Raw genomic sequence first — 21,284 nt, 5'->3', positions numbered from 1 at the left:
TTCTTAGTTTTCATTTCTAACATGAATATCGACTGGTAGAATCCACACAAGCAAAAGTTCCTTGGGGTTCTCAGCAGTTTTTTAAAATGTAAAGGGATCCTGAGGGCGGCTGTCTGGGGAGGCTGCAGAACTGCCCTGCACACTGCCAGGCCCCTTCTCTCTTTCTTTCTCCCTTCCACCCTTCCCCGCTGTAAGTCTGTACTCAGCGCCTCTGGGAAGGGCCGGGACACCAAGTACGGGGATCCCAGGAGGCTTCCTGGCTTTTGAGTTTGAAAAGTTGAGAGGAGCAGGAAGAACTCACATCTTGCAGAGAGCAAGGCTCCCCTACCCAGAGCCAGAGCCAGGGTCACAGGGTAGGTACAGAGAGGGGGTGTCAGAGACGGCCCCTCGCCTGGGGTTGAGCCCAGAGAGGCCCAGAACCTCAGGTAGAAGCAACTTCTCCAGGATTCTGGAAAGGCAACCTCCAACCAGCCCTTGAAGTAGCCAGGAAGCAGCCAAATGATCCCCACGACCAGGGACAATGGGAAAGGGACAGCCACAGCAGCATGCAGGGCCTCAGGTGGGGGCCAGCCAGCATCAGGCAATGCCTGGTGGGAAGATGACACCCAATACCAATCCCCCATCCTCATTCCTGTCCCCAACACCTTGACCTCACAGAAGGCCAGGGGACCCAGGGCCTTCCCAGGAGAAGTGGGGTGGGGCGATGGTGAGGGTGGGAATCATCGTCAGATAAAGCCCCCTCCAGCCTGGCATAACCACAGCACAAGATGGAAAATCAGTTCCATTTGCGAAAACACGAAGAAACTCTACAGTGCCAGTGTGTGAACTGGGACTCATACCCACCCCATGTGGAAAAGCCCCACTTGTGTGGGATGTAGCCTCCATGACAGATCTCTTTCTTTGGGCATCAGAGAGGTTGAGTCACTTGCGTGAGGCAGCTCAGAAGGAAGGGGCAGAGCTGGGATTTGCCCCAAGGCCCTGACTCCAGCCCCCATGCCCTTGACCCCTGGCTGCTGAGGGAGGGTGTTCATCCTCCAGGCCTGGCCAGAGTGTGGGGCTCAGAATCCCAGGCTGGGCCTGGGGGTACAGCCCCTGGGATTGGAGGATTGGACCCCAGGGTCCCTTAGGTGAGCAGAGGCCAGTCAGCCATGCAGGGTGTGGTGGAGCTGGGTCTCTTGCCCAGGCTATGCACCAGGTGTCCCCTCACCTGCTGAGTACCCTGGGAGGGGCGGGTGAAGGCCTCACCTGGCAGGACAGGTTCTTCAAGGTCCTCTGCCTGGGCGGTGGTTTCCTGTGCCTCTCACTCCTCCTGGAAGGGTAGACAAAGATGCCCCAGATACAAGCCCGGGGAGGCCAAGAGATTAGCCAGAGGTCACACAGAAGGTCATGGGAGTGCCAAGACCACTCCTTATGGAGCCTTGTGGGAGGCAGAGCCCCTGAGGAGGGAGGCACAGAGCCAGGTCCCTGCACCTGCCCCTGCACAGAAGGCTGTTGGGGGACATGGGGCAGGTCCTGCATGGGTTTCTGACTGAGGCAGCATGGACGTTGTCTGTGATGCTCCCCTCTCACCTTCCACATGTACCATCGTAACTGTCGGCTTTATGCCCTAAATATCTCCTGTATCTAACCACAACTCCTCACCTCCCTGGTCAAGCCCTGGGCCAGGCCCATCCCTTTCACTCATGGACTGTGGCCATCGCCCCTTCTCTGCTCTTCCTGCGTCCAGCCTCACCCACTCTCTTCTCCACACTCCTTCCTCTGCCTACAACCTTCTGCGGCTCCCATTCACCCAAGAAAAAGTCCAAACTCCTTTCTGTGGCTACAGGGCCCCTGGCCAGCTCTCCTGTCTCATCGCCACTTCCAATATCTGCTCCTTTGGCCTCCAGCTCCGGTGAAATGACCTTCAGTTTCTGTCCACAAGACATTTACACGTTCTATTCCCTCTGTTTCCACTGTTTTTTTTATTATTTGTAAAAATTGAGGTGAAATTCATGTAACATGCAGTTAAACGTTTTAAAGTGAACAACTTTAAACTCAGTTGGCATTTGGAACATTCACCAAGTTGGGCAGCCCGTATCCTGGCATTATTTTTGCTGATCCTCCTTTTCATCCTTTCAGTCATCCAGATGTCACCTCCCCCAGGAAGCCCATCTTGACCTTCCCCTCTTCCCCATAGTTTGGATCAGATGCCTCTTTGGAGCTGCCAGGGCCCCTGTGGCTCCCCCACTGGGTTGTGTTGCCTGCCAGAGTGTGAGTGGGCTGAGGGCAGGAACCACATCTGATTCTTCTCGGCACTCATGGCACCCGCACATGTGTGGACTTGGGGTGTGTTTGTGATGAATGAGGACACAGGCAGAGATGGGTGGAGAGATGGTGAAATGTGAACTGACCATCCCCTTTGTGCCAAGCCCTGTGCTCAGTGTGCTTGTGCGTGTCACGCGGTGAAGGACAGAACAGACACAGAGCCTGCCCCTGTGGAGCTGACATCCCCAGGGGTGGGGTGAGGGGTGGGCAAACATGCCCCTGACAATTACAAGATGGCATCACCACTTGTCTCCGATGACAAGTATAAGGCATTGTGGGAGCACCCAGAAGCCTCCTGACCAGTCTGGGCTGGGAAGGCTCCTCGCAAGTGGCATCTAAGGGTTGTGAAATACAGAGGGGGTGAGCCAGGTGGGTGCAGAGTGCTGGCAGGAAGTATCCCCAAAAGACAGCACAGCAGGGACAAAAGCCTGACCCAGGGGGTCCCAACTGCAGTGATTTTGTTCTCCCCGGGAACATTTGGTGCTGTCTGGAGATGTTAGTTTTCACAACTGGGGAGGATGCTGCTGGCATCCAGTGGACCAAGGCCCCGGACACTGCTTAGTGTCCTGCAGAGCACAGGACAGCCCCACAATGGAGAATGGCCCAGCCCGGGCCGGGTGTGGTGGCTCAAGCCTGTAATCCCAGCACTTTGGGAGGCCGAGACGGGCAGATCATGAGGTCAGGAGATCGAGACCATCCTGGCTAACACGGTGAAACCCCGTCTCTACTAAAAAAAAAATAAAAAACTAGCCGGGCGAGGTGGCGGGTGCCTGTAGTCCCAGCTACTCGGGAGGCTGAGGCAGGAGAATGGTGTAAACCCAGGAGGCGGAGCTTGCAGTGAGCTGAGATCCGGCCACTGCGCTCCAGCCTGGGCGACAGAGCGAGACTCCATCTCAAAAAAAAAAAAAAAAGAAAGAATGGCCCAGCCCGAGGCTGAGAAACCCTGGCACAGAGGCAGGCCTTTGGGGGCACTAAAGAAGCTCAGGAGAGGAAGCTGGAGGGGGTGCAGGCAGCCTCAGCCCCATCCAGGACTTTGGATTTGGGGATGGGGTGTCTAGCCCAAGAGAGGACTTAGGCAGCAGAGGACCTGCTGAGATGCAGGGTCCAGGAAGCTCCCTCTGGCTGCAGTGTGGACTAGGATGACCCAGCTGTATGATCCAGTGGAAGAGAAGTCAAGGCAAAGGGCACAGAGAGTGCAAAGGTCCTGAGGTGGAAACTGGCTGAGTGGGATCTGGAGACAAAGGGGAGGCCGGCATGGGTGAAGTGCAGAGACTACTGGGAGATGCCATGCAAGGCCTTGGAGGCTGCAACAAGACTTAGGGGGTTAGTCCAAGAGCAAATGGGGAGCCCTTGAAAGTGTTTCACCAGGGGAGGGGCACTGTCAGCCTTGGGTCCTAGCAGGTTCCCTCTAATCGTGGGTGGAGAATGGATCTTAGGGGTTAGGGCAGCACAGGGAGATGAGGAGGAGACAAGGCTGGGGCCAGGTCAGGCCAGGAGCTGGAGTGAAGTGTTGAGGGGGTGTGGCCGCCAGGCCCAGATCACGGGTTTGATGGGGATGATAGGCAGAGGACTGGAGAGTGGCTCAGAAGCTTCTAGCGGGCTAGGCAGCCTGAACAAGGGGCCTTTCAGGCATCTCTTTTCACCTCCTGGGGACCAAGGGCCCTGATATCTGTGCTTCCCACCCCTTCCTGGACAAGTCCAGCCTCTTCATGGATGTCCTTAACCCACGCACCTGCAGGAGGCAGCCTGGAACGCTTGCTGTTGGGACTTTTCCAGAGCTCCAACCCCAGGGCACACTGCATCTCAAAGTGGAATCCAGCTGCTGGCACTGCCTCTTAAAGGCCAGAAGAGGATGAAGCTGGAAAAGGCCCCGTGTTCCACAGTTGACTCTCAGCAGCGCCAGTCTCTGCTGTTTGCAGGGCCTGAGTTTGAATCCTGCCTCTGCCACCACATGCTCAGTGCCTTGGGCTCCTCACCTGTGAGGTGAGTACAGCAGCACCTTCCTCAGAAGGCTGGTGATCATTTGAAAATGAGAGAATTTGTGGAAAGTACCTGGTGTATAGTCAGTGTTCAGTAATTGTCATGAATATTACTATTATTATTAATTAAGGCATTGAAAATAATTCACATTTGCTCCCCTCCCCAGCTGGAAGGGCCAGGTTTGGCTTCAAATCAGCCAGGACATCGTAGCTGACGCAGGGTCACACACAGAGCCCCACGCCAAGCTCCCAGGGGGATAAACCAGGGGAGGGCTGTTCCCCTCATAACTGACAGCCTGAGAAAAATTGCAGTTTGCAAGACACTCATGTGGAAAGGGAGGACTTTGGAGCCATGAACCCACTCCTACGCTCAGATGCCAGGGTCTTGGGCAAGTCCCTGAGCCTCTTGCAGCCTCATTCTTCCCATCTGCGAAATGGGAACTCTGTTGCCCATACAGGTTCCCAGAAGGTGGAACTGCACCCTCTCTACTCTACTTTTGAGACACAGGAGGGGCTAACTCTGCCTCCCAGGGATGGCATCGTAGCCCCTCGAGGCCCCCTTTAAGGCTGAGGGCTCCTCTTTGCCAAGCAGCTCTTGTCTCACAGACCATCGTGCCAGCCCTCAATTGTTCTAATTCTGCAGATGAGGACTTGGAGACATGGCCAAGTACATCACAGAGCTGAGGCCATGCCAAGCTCGGCACCCTCCCAGCTGAGGTGCCTCCCCCTTGCTCCCCTCTCAGCTCTTGAAGTCACTGGGACTCATCGTCTCAAGTCAGAAAGTGGAGACAGATGGTGGCAGATACACGGGTGTCTGTTGCATAATTAAGTGAGGGCAAAAAATGTTGCTTGTCATTAAACAAGGAACCAGGACAGTAGCGGCCCCCGCAACAGCTGGGGCGGCTCAGGAAGGGAAGGCCGCTCCTCTGGAAGACTCTGGCTGGGAGTGAGGGGTGGGGGATGAAGCCTGCGGAGGTTGTGACCTCTGTTCCTCTCCCAACACCCCAGCTCCACATCTGCCAGCTGCATGGCCTTGGCTCCATCCCCTCCTCTCTTTGTGTCTTGGTTTCCAGACAACAGTAAGAGTGGGGCTTGTCCTGGTCTTGTCTCACCTGCTCCCACCTCAGGGCCTTGCACTGCCTGGCAGGTGCTTCCCACACCCAGATCTTCCTCGGGAAGCCCCTCCACCTGCTCCAGGTCACAGCTCAACTGCCTCCTCCTCCTAGCGGCTTCTCGACCTCTCCCACCCTGTCACCCGCTTCGGTTTTCTCCATAGCTTGGCTTGGTGCCCTGCACAGAGTAGGTTCTCAGTAAGTACTTATTAAACAAATGGAGATCCCTGGGTCATTTGTCCCTTTTATCTGTCATTCTCTTTGCTCCAAAGCCATTTACCATTTCACAGATGAAGGAAACTGAGGCAGGTGAAAGCGGACACACGTTGCCAACCTCCTCAAGTGAAGCACCGGCGACGTGGATAGCCACTGAGCTTGAGTACCCCTGGGTACAAATCCTGGCTTTGCCTCTCCTTGGCGGGGGCACCTTGGACAAGTGACTGTGCCTCAGTTTCCTCATGTGTAAAAATGGATGGCTATATTGAACTCTCAGGGTTGTTGCAAGAGTCAAAATGAAAGTGTTAAAGCAGGTGGTAGCCACTAAGTACCAGAAATAATGTTTCATAAAATATCTGCTGAATTAAGGAGGTGAGAATCATTGTCCACATTTCACAAATGGAGGAAACTGAGCCACAGGGAGGTGAAGCTAATTAAACAATGGAACTGAGTATCAAACCTAAGTCTATTCAACTCCAGAGGCCTCTTTTGTGCAATGAAAGTAACATTGTGGAAAATTCTAGGCCTCAGGACTTCCAAGTGATGGGAGGGATGGGAGACGACCTAGCATGTAAGAGGATGACTGGACAGGCACAGCCAACCTCCATGTGGTGAGACAGGTAGGCAGCAGAGACGGCCCCACCAGGGCCCACATGAAGGATGGTTGGACCTGGCCAGTCTCCACTCTGTCTTTCTGATATTCCATTGAGGAGTCTTGCTCTGTCACTCTAAGTCCATGGAGTTTGAGCAAAGCTGACCCCCATCTCCAGCTTCAAGGATGTGCATGTGGCTGAGGACCTGGCCATGGGCCACGGGGTGTGGTGAGAGATGGCCACATGATCCAGTCACAGCCAGTGAGAGCCAGTCTGGGGGCTTGGACAGGAATGGTTGAGAAAGAGTGCTGGGGTTTCCCTCTGGCTTGCTGGACTGGTAGGGTCATATTAGTATCAGTGGGTGTCATAGTCACAGTGGCAGTAGCAGCAGCAGTTGTAGTAATAAAATAACAGCTAGTACTTATTGAGCATTAGGTGTGTTAGTTAGTTAGTTAGTGTTTCACATATATTGATTAACTCTGTCTTCCAGAGAGACGTGGAAAACAATATCATTCAAACACCTGGATCTAGCTATGCCTGAAGCAAGCACCCCTGGAATTTTTTTATGTGACCCAATAAATTATCTTTCACCTAAACTGGTTTTAGTTGGATTTTTGTTCCTCGCAGCTGAGTCAGCTCTGACTAATCCATCTGCCTTCTGGACATGATCCAGGCTTCCATCTCCCCATCTTTATTGTAGCTGAAGCGGCACACCCATTAACTGTTTTATGCCTGTCGCTGACTCACAGGTTTCCATTGGAGCTCTTGGTCCATCATTCCCAAACAGAAGCCCCAACCAAGCCTACTCTTTTTCCCATTCGCGCTGAGCGGGATGGAGGGTGTGTAGGCATGAGTGCACACCTGTGTTCCAGGAAGGTGCTCTGTGGGGTTTGCTTGGCCCCCAAACACACCTTGTGATGACTGCTACTAAATAGTCCTCCCAAGCAGAACAGCTGCTTTGCAGAAATGGTGATCTCACCAAAACTTCCCAACAGCCCTGCAAGGCAGATATTGTCATCCCATTTTAAAGATGAGGAAAATGAGGTTCAGAGAAGCAAAGCCTGAGTCCCACAGCTCTAAGCAGAAGATCCTGCACTCCCTAACTCCAGAGTTGTGCCCCTTCCAAGACCCAAGTTTACAGACCACAGGTGCCAGAACTCAGGGTCAACTTGGTTTATAATATGTGTGACAAATCTATGTGCATGTACAGTCTATGAGTGTGTGTGTATATGTGTCAAATCCCTATGTATGCAGAGTCTATACGTGTGTATATGTCTCAAATCCACACATACAAATAGAATGCAAATGAGTAGGTATTCTATAGGTAATCTACTTGAATATTGAATGTGTGTCTAATATATGTGCCAAATCTATATGTATGCAAAGTGTATATATATGTAATATATATGTAGAACCTATATGAATGTAGAACATATATGTGTGTGTGTATAAGATGCATGTAGAATCTACATCTATGTGGACATATATGAGGGTGTGTGAAATATGTGCATGGGATCTATATGAAGGATATATATGAGTGTGTGTCTAATATGTGCATAGGCTCCATATAAGACATAGGACATATATGAGAGTGTGTGTGTGTGTGTGTGTCTAATATGTGTGTGGAATCTCTGGTTTCACCTGCCCTGCATCTCTGGGCAGCAGGTACATTGTGGAGTGGGCGAAAACAATGACCACATTTTCCCACCTCAGCCTGCACCACCCTGGACCAGCCACTGTTCCCTGCTCCCCTCTGGCCTCTTGCAGTCACCTGGCCTTCCTGCTCTGCCCCTCCTCCAACCCATTCTCCCCTTGGGCTGGGGGGATACTATTAGAACCGAGGTCAGGTCAGGGTTCTGCTCAGAGCTTTCCATGGCTCCCACCTCTTTTAGAGCAAAGCCAAAGTCCTTGCAACAGTTTGAAAGGCCCTGCCTGGTCTGGGACCTCCCTCGTGGCCTCCCTGACTCCTAATCGACCCTGTCTCCCTCTTCCCCTTGGCTACAGCTGTCCTGCCTCTTTCTCTGGGGCCAGGCGCGCTACAACCCAGCACCTGTGCACTTGCAGTTCCTGCCCCCCACGCAGATCCCCTGCCCCAGATGTCACTTAATTCACGTTCCAGCTGAAATGTCACCTCCCTGAAGAGGCCTCCCCAGATCCACATGATCCAGGCTTCCATCTCCCCATCTTTATTGTAGCTGAAGCGGCACACCCATTAACTGTTTTATGCCTGTCGCTGACTCACAGGTTTCCATTGGAGCTCTTGGTCCATCATTCCCAAACAGAAGCCCCAACCAAGCCTACTCTTTTTCCCATTCGCGCTGAGCGGGATGGAGGGTGTGTAGGCATGAGTGCACACCTGTGTTCCAGGAAGGTGCTCTGTGGGGTTTGCTTGGCCCCCAAACACACCTTGTGATGACTGCTACTAAATAGTCCTCCCAAGCAGAACAGCTGCTTTGCAGAAATGGTGATCTCACCAAAACTTCCCAACAGCCCTGCAAGGTAGATATTGTCATCCCATTTTAAAGATGAGGAAAATGAGGTTCAGAGAAGCAAAGCCTGAGTCCCACAGCTCTAAGCAGAAGATCCTGCACTCCCTAACTCCAGAGTTGTGCCCCTTCCAAGACCCAAGTTTACAGACCACAGGTGCCAGAACTCAGGGTCAACTTGGTTTATAATATGTGTGACAAATCTATGTGCATGTACAGTCTATGAGTGTGTGTGTATATGTGTCAAATCCCTATGTATGCAGAGTCTATACGTGTGTATATGTCTCAAATCCACACATACAAATAGAATGCAAATGAGTAGGTATTCTATAGGTAATCTACTTGAATATTGAATGTGTGTCTAATATATGTGCCAAATCTATATGTATGCAAAGTGTATATATATGTAATATATATGTAGAACCTATATGAATGTAGAACATATATGTGTGTGTGTATAAGATGCATGTAGAATCTACATCTATGTGGACATATATGAGGGTGTGTGAAATATGTGCATGGGATCTATATGAAGGATATATATGAGTGTGTGTCTAATATGTGCATAGGCTCCATATAAGACATAGGACATATATGAGAGTGTGTGTGTGTGTGTGTGTCTAATATGTGTGTGGAATCTCTGGTTTCACCTGCCCTGCATCTCTGGGCAGCAGGTACATTGTGGAGTGGGCGAAAACAATGACCACATTTTCCCACCTCAGCCTGCACCACCCTGGACCAGCCACTGTTCCCTGCTCCCCTCTGGCCTCTTGCAGTCACCTGGCCTTCCTGCTCTGCCCCTCCTCCAACCCATTCTCCCCTTGGGCTGGGGGGATACTATTAGAACCGAGGTCAGGTCAGGGTTCTGCTCAGAGCTTTCCATGGCTCCCACCTCTTTTAGAGCAAAGCCAAAGTCCTTGCAACAGTTTGAAAGGCCCTGCCTGGTCTGGGACCTCCCTCGTGGCCTCCCTGACTCCTAATCGACCCTGTCTCCCTCTTCCCCTTGGCTACAGCTGTCCTGCCTCTTTCTCTGGGGCCAGGCGCGCTACAACCCAGCACCTGTGCACTTGCAGTTCCTGCCCCCCACGCAGATCCCCTGCCCCAGATGTCACTTAATTCACGTTCCAGCTGAAATGTCACCTCCCTGAAGAGGCCTCCCCAGATCCTCTCCAGCTCCTTCCCCTGTGTGGACGTTCCTAAGATGCTCCCATGCAATGTTGTCCCACCACCCAGCACAGTGCCTGACATGTGGTAGGTGCTCAGCCACTGGCTGATGGGTGAGGGGGCAAAACAAGCCAGGAATCAGGTCAGCGCTTGTCCTGCTGAACTTCCTCTCAGGCCACCCAGGATCTGCACGGCCTCACCTGACCTCTGCCCACCACTGTCTTCCCACAAGCTCACCCACTCCACTTCCTTCTTGTTTGGGGCTAGAAGTTACCAACAGAGCCTTTCTCTGCCTACATTTAATGGCTTACTTTACAAAAAAGCAGAAAGACAAGTGTCAGCAGCAACACCCTTCACCTCCCATTCCAGAGTGTTTCTCAGTCACTACTGGGCCCCATGGGGAAATTCTGCCTTCTGGGACAGTCCCGCCTGGTGTGCAGGAACCGGTGTTCCAGGTAGCTGAAGTTTCCGGATAACTGAGGATAACCTCCGGAATCAAGGAATGGAAAAAGCGTGGCCTGTGGTTGACTCTAACCCACCAAGGAGTTCTGTTAGGCTAGTACTTTTGTATTTTAACAGCTCTGTCGAAATATAATTCACCTAAGATAAAATTCATGCTGTAAAAATGTACAATTCAATGGTTTTAAGTACATTCATAGAATTGCGCAACCATCAGCACAATCAATTTTAGAACATTTTCATCACCTCCCCCAAAACACCCCGTATCCCATGCCTACTCCCCACACCCCCTCACCTCAGCTTCCTCAAACCACCAATCTACTTGCTGTTTCTATAGATCTGCCACTTCTGGGCATTTCTTGGGAATGGATTCGTGCCCTATGTGGCCTTTTGTGTCTGGCTTCTTTCACTCAGCATCATGTTTTCAAGGTTCATTCACATTGTAGCATGAATTCGTAGTTCATTCTTTTTATTGCCAAATAATATTCCATTGTATGGACCCCCACATGGTGTTTACCCATTCATCCAGTGATGGACATTGGAGCTGTTTTCACTGTGCCACTATGATGAATTGTGCTGCTATGAACATTTATGTGTCAGTTTTTGGTGGACATACACTTCTGTATCTTTTGGGTATATACCTAGAAGTGGAATGTCTGGGTCATATGGTAACTCAATGTACACTTTTGGGGAATTGCTAGACTGTTTTTCAAATCAGTTGTACCTTTATACAATTCTGCCAGCAAGATTTGAGACTTCTAGTTGCTCACACCCTCGCCAACATTTGCTAGTATCTGTCTTTTTGATCATTTGCCATCCCAGAAGGTGCAAGGTGGTAGGCCAATGCTTTGCCTTCATTAGTGGAAAACATTTAAAATTTGGGTGAGCTTCTTATTTTTTAATTTTTATTTTTTGAGACTGAGTCTCTCTCTGTTGTCCAGGCAGGAGTGCAGTGGTGCAGCCTCGGCTCATTGCAACCTCTGCCTCCCAGATTCAAGCGATTCCCCTGCCTCAGCCTCCTGAATAGCTGGGATTATAGCCAACTGCCACCATGCCCAGCTATTTTTTTTTTTTTTGGTACTTTTAGTAGAGATGGGGTTTCCCATGTTGGCCAGGCTGGTCTTGAACTCCTGAACTCAGGTGATCCACTCGCCTCAGCAGGCTGAGTGCTGGGATTGCAGGTGTGAGCCATCGTGCCTGGCCTACAAATTGGGAGAGTTTCTATCAAAATCTGGATCTCTGGATTCTTCTGAGGAAGATGGCTTTTTGGCATGACTGGGATGCATTCCCTGTGGAGGCTGAGTTGCAGTCACCCTCCAGGCCACCACAGTCTTCATCCAGCCAACTCCCTTGTTGAAGGGACTTCAGGGCTCTTTTGACATTGAGGTCTATAACATGTGTTTGAGCCCAGAGGAGGTCGACAAAGATGAAGAACTTTCATCACTTGGCCTTTCTGGAATTGACTTTCCCTCAGGTGGACTGGGGGTTGAACCGCAAATACATTTTCCTACATAGTATATCCCACACTGACACAGGGTACAGGTTAAGGATCCCTTATCTGAAATGTCTAGGACCAGAAGTGTTTTGGATTTCTGTATTTTCCAAATTTTGGAATATTTGCATATGCATAATGAGATATCTTAGGGATGGGGCCCAAGTCTGAACATGACATTTACTTTTGCTTCATACACACCTTATACACACAGCTTGAATGCAATTGTATACAACTTTTAATAATTTAGTGTATGAAACAAATTTTGTGTACATTGCACTATCAGAAAGAAAGGCATCCGATGCCTATCTCAGTTACCCACATAGACAATCTGTGGTTGTTTGGCATCACCCTTATTCCCGACTCTGAATTTATATGCTATCAATAAGCAATCAGTGAATTTTACTATTATTATTAATTAAGGCATTGAAAATAATTCACATTTGCTCCCCTCCCCAGCTGAAAGGGCCAGTTTTGGCTTCAAATCAGCCAGGACATCGTAGCTGACGCAGGGCCATACACAGAGCACCACGCCAAGCTCCCAGGGAGATAAACCAGGGGAGGGCTGTTCCCCTCATAACTGACAGCCCAAGAAAAATTGCAGTTTGCAAGACACTCGTGTGGAAAGGAAGGACTTTGGAGCCATGAACCCACTTCCACACTCAGATGCTGGGGCCTTGGGCAAGTCCCTGAGCCTCTTGGAGCCTCATTCTTCCCATCTGCGGAATGAGTGACAGAGCAAGACTCCATCTCAAAAAAAAAAACTGAAACGGGGTTTCACCATGTTGGTCAGGTGAGTCGTGAACTCCTGACCTCAGGTGGTCCACCTGCCTCAGCCTCCCAAGGTGCTGGGATATCAGATGTGAGCCACCACCCCTGGCCATCACTTATGCCTTTGTCTAGCTCAGGGAATGTGCTTTTTTCCAGCAGAGGAACCAATCAAATATGCGTTTATCTCAGGTGAGCAGAGGGATGACTTAGAGTTCAGTAAAGTTCTTGGCGCTCACAAGGAATTTCCTAGTAGGCAAATTGGGTGGGAGGAATGTGGATTATTTATTTATTTATTTAGAGATAGTCTAACTCTGTGGACCAGGCTGGAGTGCAGTGGCATGATCTCGGTTCACTGCAACCTCCTCCTCCCAGGTTCAAGCGATTCTCCTGCCTCAGCCTTGCAAGTAGCTAGGATTACAGGTGTGCACCACCAGGCCCGGTTAATTTTTTGTATTTTCAGTAGAGACAAGTGTGTCACCAGGTTGGCCAGCCTGGTCTCAAACTCCTGACTTCAGGTGATCCGCCCACCTCAGCCTCTCAAAGTGCTGGGATTACAGGCATGAGCCACTGCACTTGGCCTCTCTCCCTATATCTTCATGTGCCTGCAAACCCAAGAGGGAACTCCTGGCCCCTTGGTTAGGGTCAGGGCCCCAGAGGCCCAGGGTCAAGGCTATGGCTCCATCCCAAGGACGTGCATCCCTGCAAGAGGCTGCATTCAACAGGCATGGAAGAGGCTCCGCTGGAGCCTGCTTGAATTCCTGCTGTGGAAAGCAAGAGGAGGTGCTCCTTGAAGAAACAGGGGGATCCCACCAGTCTCAGGGGTTCTGTCCTGGCCTGCAGCCCTGGATCATCCAGCCTGTGCTGGGGTGGGGAGCCAACCTTGCCATTCTTGGCTGAGGCTGAGGGTGAGGGTCCCGCTTCCCCAAAGGCCTAGCCCGGGGTTCCAGCTGCAGGCTCCACTGGGCATTGCCAGGCCCTGTTCCTCCCCTCCAGACCTGGCGCTCACCCTCAGCAAAGATAGCAAGACACGTCTCGTGACCCGTCCACCAGGCTCCTCCCGCACTGCTCTTAGCCCCGCAGATGGTGGCCGAGCAGTGGAGCAAAGTGTGACCCAGTGGACCAGGGTGGCCTGGAGACAAATCCCCAGACAGCGCAGATGAGGCTGTGGGGCAGCAGGTGAGTGGGTCTGTGGTGGGAGGGGCTCCAGGGAGTCCGAGGACAGGCTTCTTTCCCCCCAGCTGGAGGCCTCCACATCAAGAGAGCAGGGGGTCTTCCTCCCCCAGCCCTGTCCTCCTGTGGCCACAGGACCTGAAATGCCTCCATTAGAGAGACCACAGAAACCACCTGGGTGAGTTGGGCTCAGTGTAGATTTGGCAAACGGGGGGACGGGGGACACCATGACCTTATGACTTGCTAAAATCCCACCATAGAAGTAACTGGGGGTGTCCAGTGGCCTTGGAAGCCAACTGGGGAGATGGGGGAGAGGAGGGTGAGGGCTGGGGGAGGTAGCTGAGGGTCTTGGGCTGTTCCAAGTGGGAGACCTGGGGAGGGGGTGTCTGGGCAGGAGTGATTGGTGATATTTCAGGGGACAGGTCTTGGGTGGGCACCTGACAGTGGGGGCTCACCACCTTCATGTGCCTGCAAACCCAAGAGGGAACTCCTGGCCCCTTGGTTAGGGTCAGGGCCCCAGAGGCCCAGGGTCAAGGCTATGGCTCCATCCCAAGGACGTGCATCCCTGCAAGAGGCTGCATTCAACAGGCATGGAAGAGGCTCCGCTGGAGCCTGCTTGAATTCCTGCTGTGGAAAGCAAGAGGAGGTGCTCAATTTATATACTATCAATAAGCAATCAGTGAATATTACTATTATTATTAATTAAGGCATTGAAAATAATTCACATTTGCTCCCCTCCCCAGCTGAAAGGGCCAGTTTTGGCTTCAAATCAGCCAGGACATCGTAGCTGACGCAGGGCCATACACAGAGCACCACGCCAAGCTCCCAGGGAGATAAACCAGGGGAGGGCTGTTCCCCTCATAACTGACAGCCCAAGAAAAATTGCAGTTTGCAAGACACTCGTGTGGAAAGGAAGGACTTTGGAGCCATGAACCCACTTCCACACTCAGATGCTGGGGCCTTGGGCAAGTCCCTGAGCCTCTTGGAGCCTCATTCTTCCCATCTGCGGAATGAGTGACAGAGCAAGACTCCATCTCAAAAAAAAAAATTGAAACGGGGTTTCACCATGTTGGTCAGGTGAGTCGTGAACTCCTGACCTCAGGTGGTCCACCTGCCTCAGCCTCCCAAGGTGCTGGGATATCAGATGTGAGCCACCACCCCTGGCCATCACTTATGCCTTTGTCTAGCTCAGGGAATGTGCTTTTTTCCAGCAGAGGAACCAATCAAATATGCGTTTATCTCAGGTGAGCAGAGGGATGACTTAGAGTTCAGTAAAGTTCTTGGCGCTCACAAGGAATTTCCTAGTAGGCAAATTGGGTGGGAGGAATGTGGATTATTTATTTATTTATTTAGAGATAGTCTAACTCTGTGGACCAGGCTGGAGTGCAGTGGCATGATCTCGGTTCACTGCAACCTCCTCCTCCCAGGTTCAAGCGATTCTCCTGCCTCAGCCTTGCAAGTAGCTAGGATTACAGGTGTGCACCACCAGGCCCGGTTAATTTTTTGTATTTTCAGTAGAGACAAGTGTGTCACCAGGTTGGCCAGCCTGGTCTCAAACTCCTGACTTCAGGTGATCCGCCCACCTCAGCCTCTCAAAGTGCTGGGATTACAGGCATGAGCCACTGCACTTGGCCTCTCTCCCTATATCTTCATGTGCCTGCAAACCCAAGAGGGAACTCCTGGCCCCTTGGTTAGGGTCAGGGCCCCAGAGGCCCAGGGTCAAGGCTATGGCTCCATCCCAAGGACGTGCATCCCTGCAAGAGGCTGCATTCAACAGGCATGGAAGAGGCTCCGCTGGAGCCTGCTTGAATTCCTGCTGTGGAAAGCAAGAGGAGGTGCTCCTTGAAGAAACAGGGGGATCCCACCAGTCTCAGGGGTTCTGTCCTGGCCTGCAGCCCTGGATCATCCAGCCTGTGCTGGGGTGGGGAGCCAACCTTGCCATTCTTGGCTGAGGCTGAGGGTGAGGGTCCCGCTTCCCCAAAGGCCTAGCCCGGGGTTCCAGCTGCAGGCTCCACTGGGCATTGCCAGGCCCTGTTCCTCCCCTCCAGACCTGGCGCTCACCCTCAGCAAAGATAGCAAGACACGTCTCGTGACCCGTCCACCAGGCTCCTCCCGCACTGCTCTTAGCCCCGCAGATGGTGGCCGAGCAGTGGAGCAAAGTGTGACCCAGTGGACCAGGGTGGCCTGGAGACAAATCCCCAGACAGCGCAGATGAGGCTGTGGGGCAGCAGGTGAGTGGGTCTGTGGTGGGAGGGGCTCCAGGGAGTCCGAGGACAGGCTTCTTTCCCCCCAGCTGGAGGCCTCCACATCAAGAGAGCAGGGGGTCTTCCTCCCCCAGCCCTGTCCTCCTGTGGCCACAGGACCTGAAATGCCTCCATTAGAGAGACCACAGAAACCACCTGGGTGAGTTGGGCTCAGTGTAGATTTGGGGAACGATGGGACAGGGGACCCCATGACCTTATGACTTGTTAAAATCCTATCATAGAAGTAACTGGGGGTGTCCAGTGGCCTTGGAAGCCAACTGGGGAGATGGGGGAGAGGAGGGTGAGGGCTGGGGGAGGTAGCTGAGGGTCTTGGGCTGTTCCAAGTGGGAGACCTGGGGAGGGGGTGTCTGGGCAGGAGTGATTGGTGATATTTCAGGGGACAGGTCTTGGGTGGGCACCTGACAGTGGGGGCTCACCACCACTACCACCCCAATGGCCAGGGTGATGTGCCTTCTCTGTGGGGGTTCGTCACTGACCTGGTGAAGCTGGACACTGCCATGAAGGACTGTGTGGATGGGAGTGAGCCTGGGGCAGGCAGGTTGGGGACCGGGATCCTGAGGTTTGGGAGGAGAGAGCCTTGGACTCAGCCCTTCCATCTCAGCAAGCCTCCTCCCATGTGAGCCCCACAGTCCTCCCCATGCCCTGTGAGCTGGGGCGTCAGGCCCATCTTACCTCTGATGGTGGAGGCTCCAGAGCAGCTGCCAGTCCCTGTTCCCTGAGTGGTGAAGCTGCAGAGCTGCCTGACTGCAAAGCTGCAGGAGCTGGACTCAGCCTCTCCCTCAGGCGGTGCCTATGGAAGGAGAGGAAAATTGTGCCCCTCCCAAGTCAGGCAGCTCCTAAGTGGCCGAGCATTTTCTTTCTATACTGGGCCTCCGTTTGTCAGAGAGTGTTGGGGCAGAAGGTCCCTGAGCCACAGCTCCCACACCTCCTCATCTGGAGCCCAGAGCCTGATGCAGAGCCCAGTGTTGTTCTGTGCACATTTCTCACACCTGCTCACTTTGGGGGAGGGCGGGATGTGGAAGTCAGAGACTCCCACCCACTTACCCTGGGTAGAACACTCCCTGGCTCCATCCTCTGCATCCTGGATTTATTGGGAGGGTTTGATACACAGAGGAGACCCATCCCAATGGAGGGTGTGGGTAGGGGACTGGAATCCTGGACAAATTCCTAGCGGGGGGCTGTTTATCTGTTTATATCCAACTCTGAGAAAAGGGTGGGACTGCATGGGATTGGAGAAGAGGGGGCCCATTAAGTGAAAAACCCTACAGATCGGCCCCAGTTTACTCCCTCCCTAAGGGCCCTTCAGCGTCTTCCACCCAGGCCCTGTCAGCCTCCTGTTTTTCCCTCTGGCCAGAAGATTAAAGTCCTCCAAGAAATACAGCTGCTTCCGTGACAAGAGGGAATTATCATCTTCAGACTCAGGAGGAATATGGGGTTGGTTTCAAGTCCATGGAGCAGCACAGTCTGATTAAGAGGTGAGAGCCTAGCTGATTGACAGAGGGTGGGTGGAGACTCTGTCTTGTGGTCAGTTTCAGACAGCCTGTGGCCACAGCTCCCTGGTCAGCAGCAGGCCCTGTTGAATGGGAGCCCTGGGCAGGCACTGGGAGGGAGGCCTGAGGTGTGGCTCCTGGAGCCTCACAGCTGCTGCTCTGTCCTACAGCTACAACCTGTCCTGCCGCTGAGCCCCATCCCAGGAGGCCAGTCATGCCCTCAAGGCCAAGAAGACCAGGCCATGAAGAATCTCAGGCCCACTGAGTGCCCAGGTGGCAGGGGCAGAGTGCCTCAGGGCTCAGTGAAGTTTGGGCTGAGCATGGGCTCTGGGAGTCAGACAGCTGCACAGGGCTCCCAGCTCCACTGTGATCAGCCCTGTGACTGGGGCAGGGGACTCACTGCTGTGATACCTGAGCATCATTGTCATAAATTTAATGTGTCTGTCCAATCCTTTTCTCTTTTTATCTCTTCCTCTATAATCACCATGTACTGCTGATCTCTGTTAGTGCTTTTGTTCAAATAAATAAACATACGTTATACAGTGTGTATTACATTTTCTCATGATTTCTTCACCATACTGTATGATTCCACTCATACGAGGTACTTAGAGTAGTTAAGTTTACAGAGACACAAAGTAGAAGAGTGGTTCCCAGCTGCAGGAAGGTAGGTGAGGTGTTTAATGGGTACAGAGTTTCAGCTTTGCAGGATGAAAAACACTCTCTATAAATGTGGAGGATGCTCGTAAAATAGTGTGAATGTGATTAATTCCTTTGACCTGCACACTTAAAAACTGTTAAAATGAAAAAAACAAATTGTTGGCTGGGTGCAGTGGCTCACGCCTGTAATCCCAGCACTTTGGGAGGCAGAGGTGGGTGGATCACCTGAGGTCGGGAGTTCAGGACCAGCCTGGCCAACATGGTGAAGCCCCGTCTCTGCTAAAAATACAAAAAATAGCCAGGTGTGGTGGTGCATACCTCTAATCCCAGCTACTCAGGAGGCTGAGGCAGGAGAATTACTTGAACCCAGGAGGTGGAGTTTGCAGTGAGCCAAGACTGCATCACTGCACTCCAACCTGAGCAACAGAGTGAGACGACTCTATCTTGAAAAAAAAAAAAAAAAAAGAACAGACCATATCTATCTGCAACAGCATGAATGAGTATCACAAATATACTGTTCCATAAAGGTAGATGTAAAAGTATACATACTATATACTTTGATTTATACAAAATCCAATAAGCCGACAAAACTGGGGTCCTGGCTTTCAGTAATACTGGAGTAGCTTGTTGAATTAACGTAGATTATAATGATGACACCCAAATAATATATATTGTTATAGAAACACATCTACATAATACAAATATGACCTATGTGTGAGTAAGAACTCAATGAGAATTTCGGCTGTGCCCACTATAGGGGAGATAGGTATTGGAGTTTGAATCCAGCACAATTAACACCATTTGTAAACAATAACAGCGCTCTTGAAAAGTACACAACAGAATTGAGAGTCTCTATAATGATTCTTTACAGTTTTAGTACCCAACTTTGAAATTCATGAGACGTGTGAAGAAACACAAAAATGTAACCCATACACAATTTAAAAAGCAGGCAGTAAAAGTGATCCTAAGATATTCAATGTGTTCTAATTCAGAATGTTTAAAGCAGCTATCACAAATCTGTTCATGGGGGTAAAGGAAAATATTCTAACAATGAATAAAGAGATGTGGAACCTCAGCAAAGACATGGAAATTATGAAACAATAGGAAGATAAGGAAATTTTAAAAATACTTTTGAGCTTATTCAAAGGTTAGAAGCAGAAGACAGGGCAATATAAATCGTCCATTCAGAATAAAAGAGTGAAAAAGCTTAAAGAAAATGAAGAGTCTCAGAGACCTGTGCAGTGATTGAGTCCAAGTTGGAGAGGGGACAGAAAAATTAAATGAGGTGCAAAGTAAATCACCAACTAATAGCTGAAAACTTCCAAAAATTGGTCAAACCCTCCCCCCCAATTTTTATACCCAACATGTCAACACGCCCCTCCAAAAAAAAAAAAAAGCAAAATCCATACCAAGGCCATATTGTGATTTAGGAGACTGGCAGGGCAGAGCTTTCTATTGATTTGTTGTGATTTCTAATTTTAACTACTTAGAAGAACGAAAAATAGATTCTCCTTATTTTTTTTTTTTTTCTTGGAGAAAGTCCGAGTTAGACACAGATGACTGACAGTTATTAAAGGCCAATGACTTTCCAGCCTTCTCTTAAATTTCCAGGGTCCTACGTTGTAAATTATTTAAATTTGTTTCTTTCTCAAATCCTGCAGTAATACTGATACTCCAGAAAGACGTCCCACGGAGATTCTGCCCTTGTGCATCCGTCCTGCACAGAGCTGAGGCTGTGCCTCCTCCAGTTTCATAAAGGTAGATGTAAAAGCGTGTAGTCGTGGGGTACTTCGCGTTAATCTGGAAAATTAAATGTTAAAATGGATTCAGGCAGGGCCCGGTGGCTCACGCCTGTAATCCCAGCACTTTGAGAGGCCGAGAAGGGCGGATTACTTGAGGTCAGGAGTTCGAAACCAGACTGGTCAACATGGTTAAACCCCACTTGTACTAAAAATATGAAACTTAGCCACGCGTGGCGGCGGGTGCCTGTAATTTCAGCTACTGGGAAGGCTGAGGCAGAACAATTGCTTGAACCCCGGGAGGCAGAGGTTGCTGTGAGCCCAGATCGGGTCACTGCACTCCAACCTGGGCTACAGAGTGAGACTCCGTCTCAAAAAAAGAAAAAAGAAAAATGGATTCAAAGAATTATTACTGTTAAGTTCCACCAGCAACTTGTTAAACGTGGTTCCAAAGGGATATTTAAAAAGGGAAATTAAGTGTTTCCAAGAAAGCCCTATTCACAGCAGCAACGCAGACACTGTTCATGACTTCACCACACAAACTTCCCTCATGTGTTGGGAGGGACTAAGGGGCTCTCTGGTTCTGCACCTGCGTTAATTACCACCGGGAGGTCCACACTAGGACCCCAAGGTCTGGGACCAGCCTGGGTCGGGGGCAGAGAAGTGGTGGATGTGGCTCTCAAAGTGTCTTAGGGGCTCCCTTCCCTGTGGCTGTTTCCTGACTGGATGTAGCAGGGTCAGACCTTTCACTGTGACGTTTTCTACTCTTTATTAGAGTGGCAGGAGCGTCCCTGTGAAAGGCCTGACCCAGATGTGGGCCATGCATCCAGCCCCGGGTCCAAGGGGCACTCCTGGGGTGCAGAGGAGGATTTGTGACAGCCTAGAGGATGGAGGAAATGGTGGCTTTGAAAAGGCAAGTGCCAGGTTATCAGCGACGGCGTATATCCATTTCTGGCAGTCAACTGACAGTTTCAGACACTTAGGAGGGAGCTTCCCGCGTGGGATGCCAAGAAGTCGGAGAACTATCAGACATCTGTCCATTAGCCCCAGTCCTATGCAGGGACTACACTGCGCATGTCCGAAGGGGCGTGTCAGGGGCGGGGCGAGGAGGAGGGGCGGTGCCGAGGGGAGAGGCAGCCCCGGGGGAAAGAGCAGGGCAAGGAGAAGGGCCAGGGGCGAGGAGAAGGGGCGGGGGCGAGGGAAGGGGTGGGGCGAGTACCGCTCCAGGAAGAGGAGCGTTACTATGGCAACCCTGACAGGTTTGTGAGCAGCTCCTGGTCCCCTGCTGCTCCGTGAGAAATCAAACTTCTGGCAATGACAAAGCATGAAGACAGCATCTTAGGGAGAGGTAGTGACATAATTAAACGGTAAGACCAGCCGCCCTGGTC

This window comes from Mandrillus leucophaeus, unplaced genomic scaffold, assembly GCF_000951045.1.
Source record: "Mandrillus leucophaeus isolate KB7577 unplaced genomic scaffold, Mleu.le_1.0 Scaffold954, whole genome shotgun sequence".
NCBI classification, from domain to species: domain Eukaryota; kingdom Metazoa; phylum Chordata; class Mammalia; order Primates; family Cercopithecidae; genus Mandrillus; species Mandrillus leucophaeus.
The sequence above is the reverse complement of the archived record's forward strand: the minus strand, read 5'-3'. Positions refer to the sequence as shown.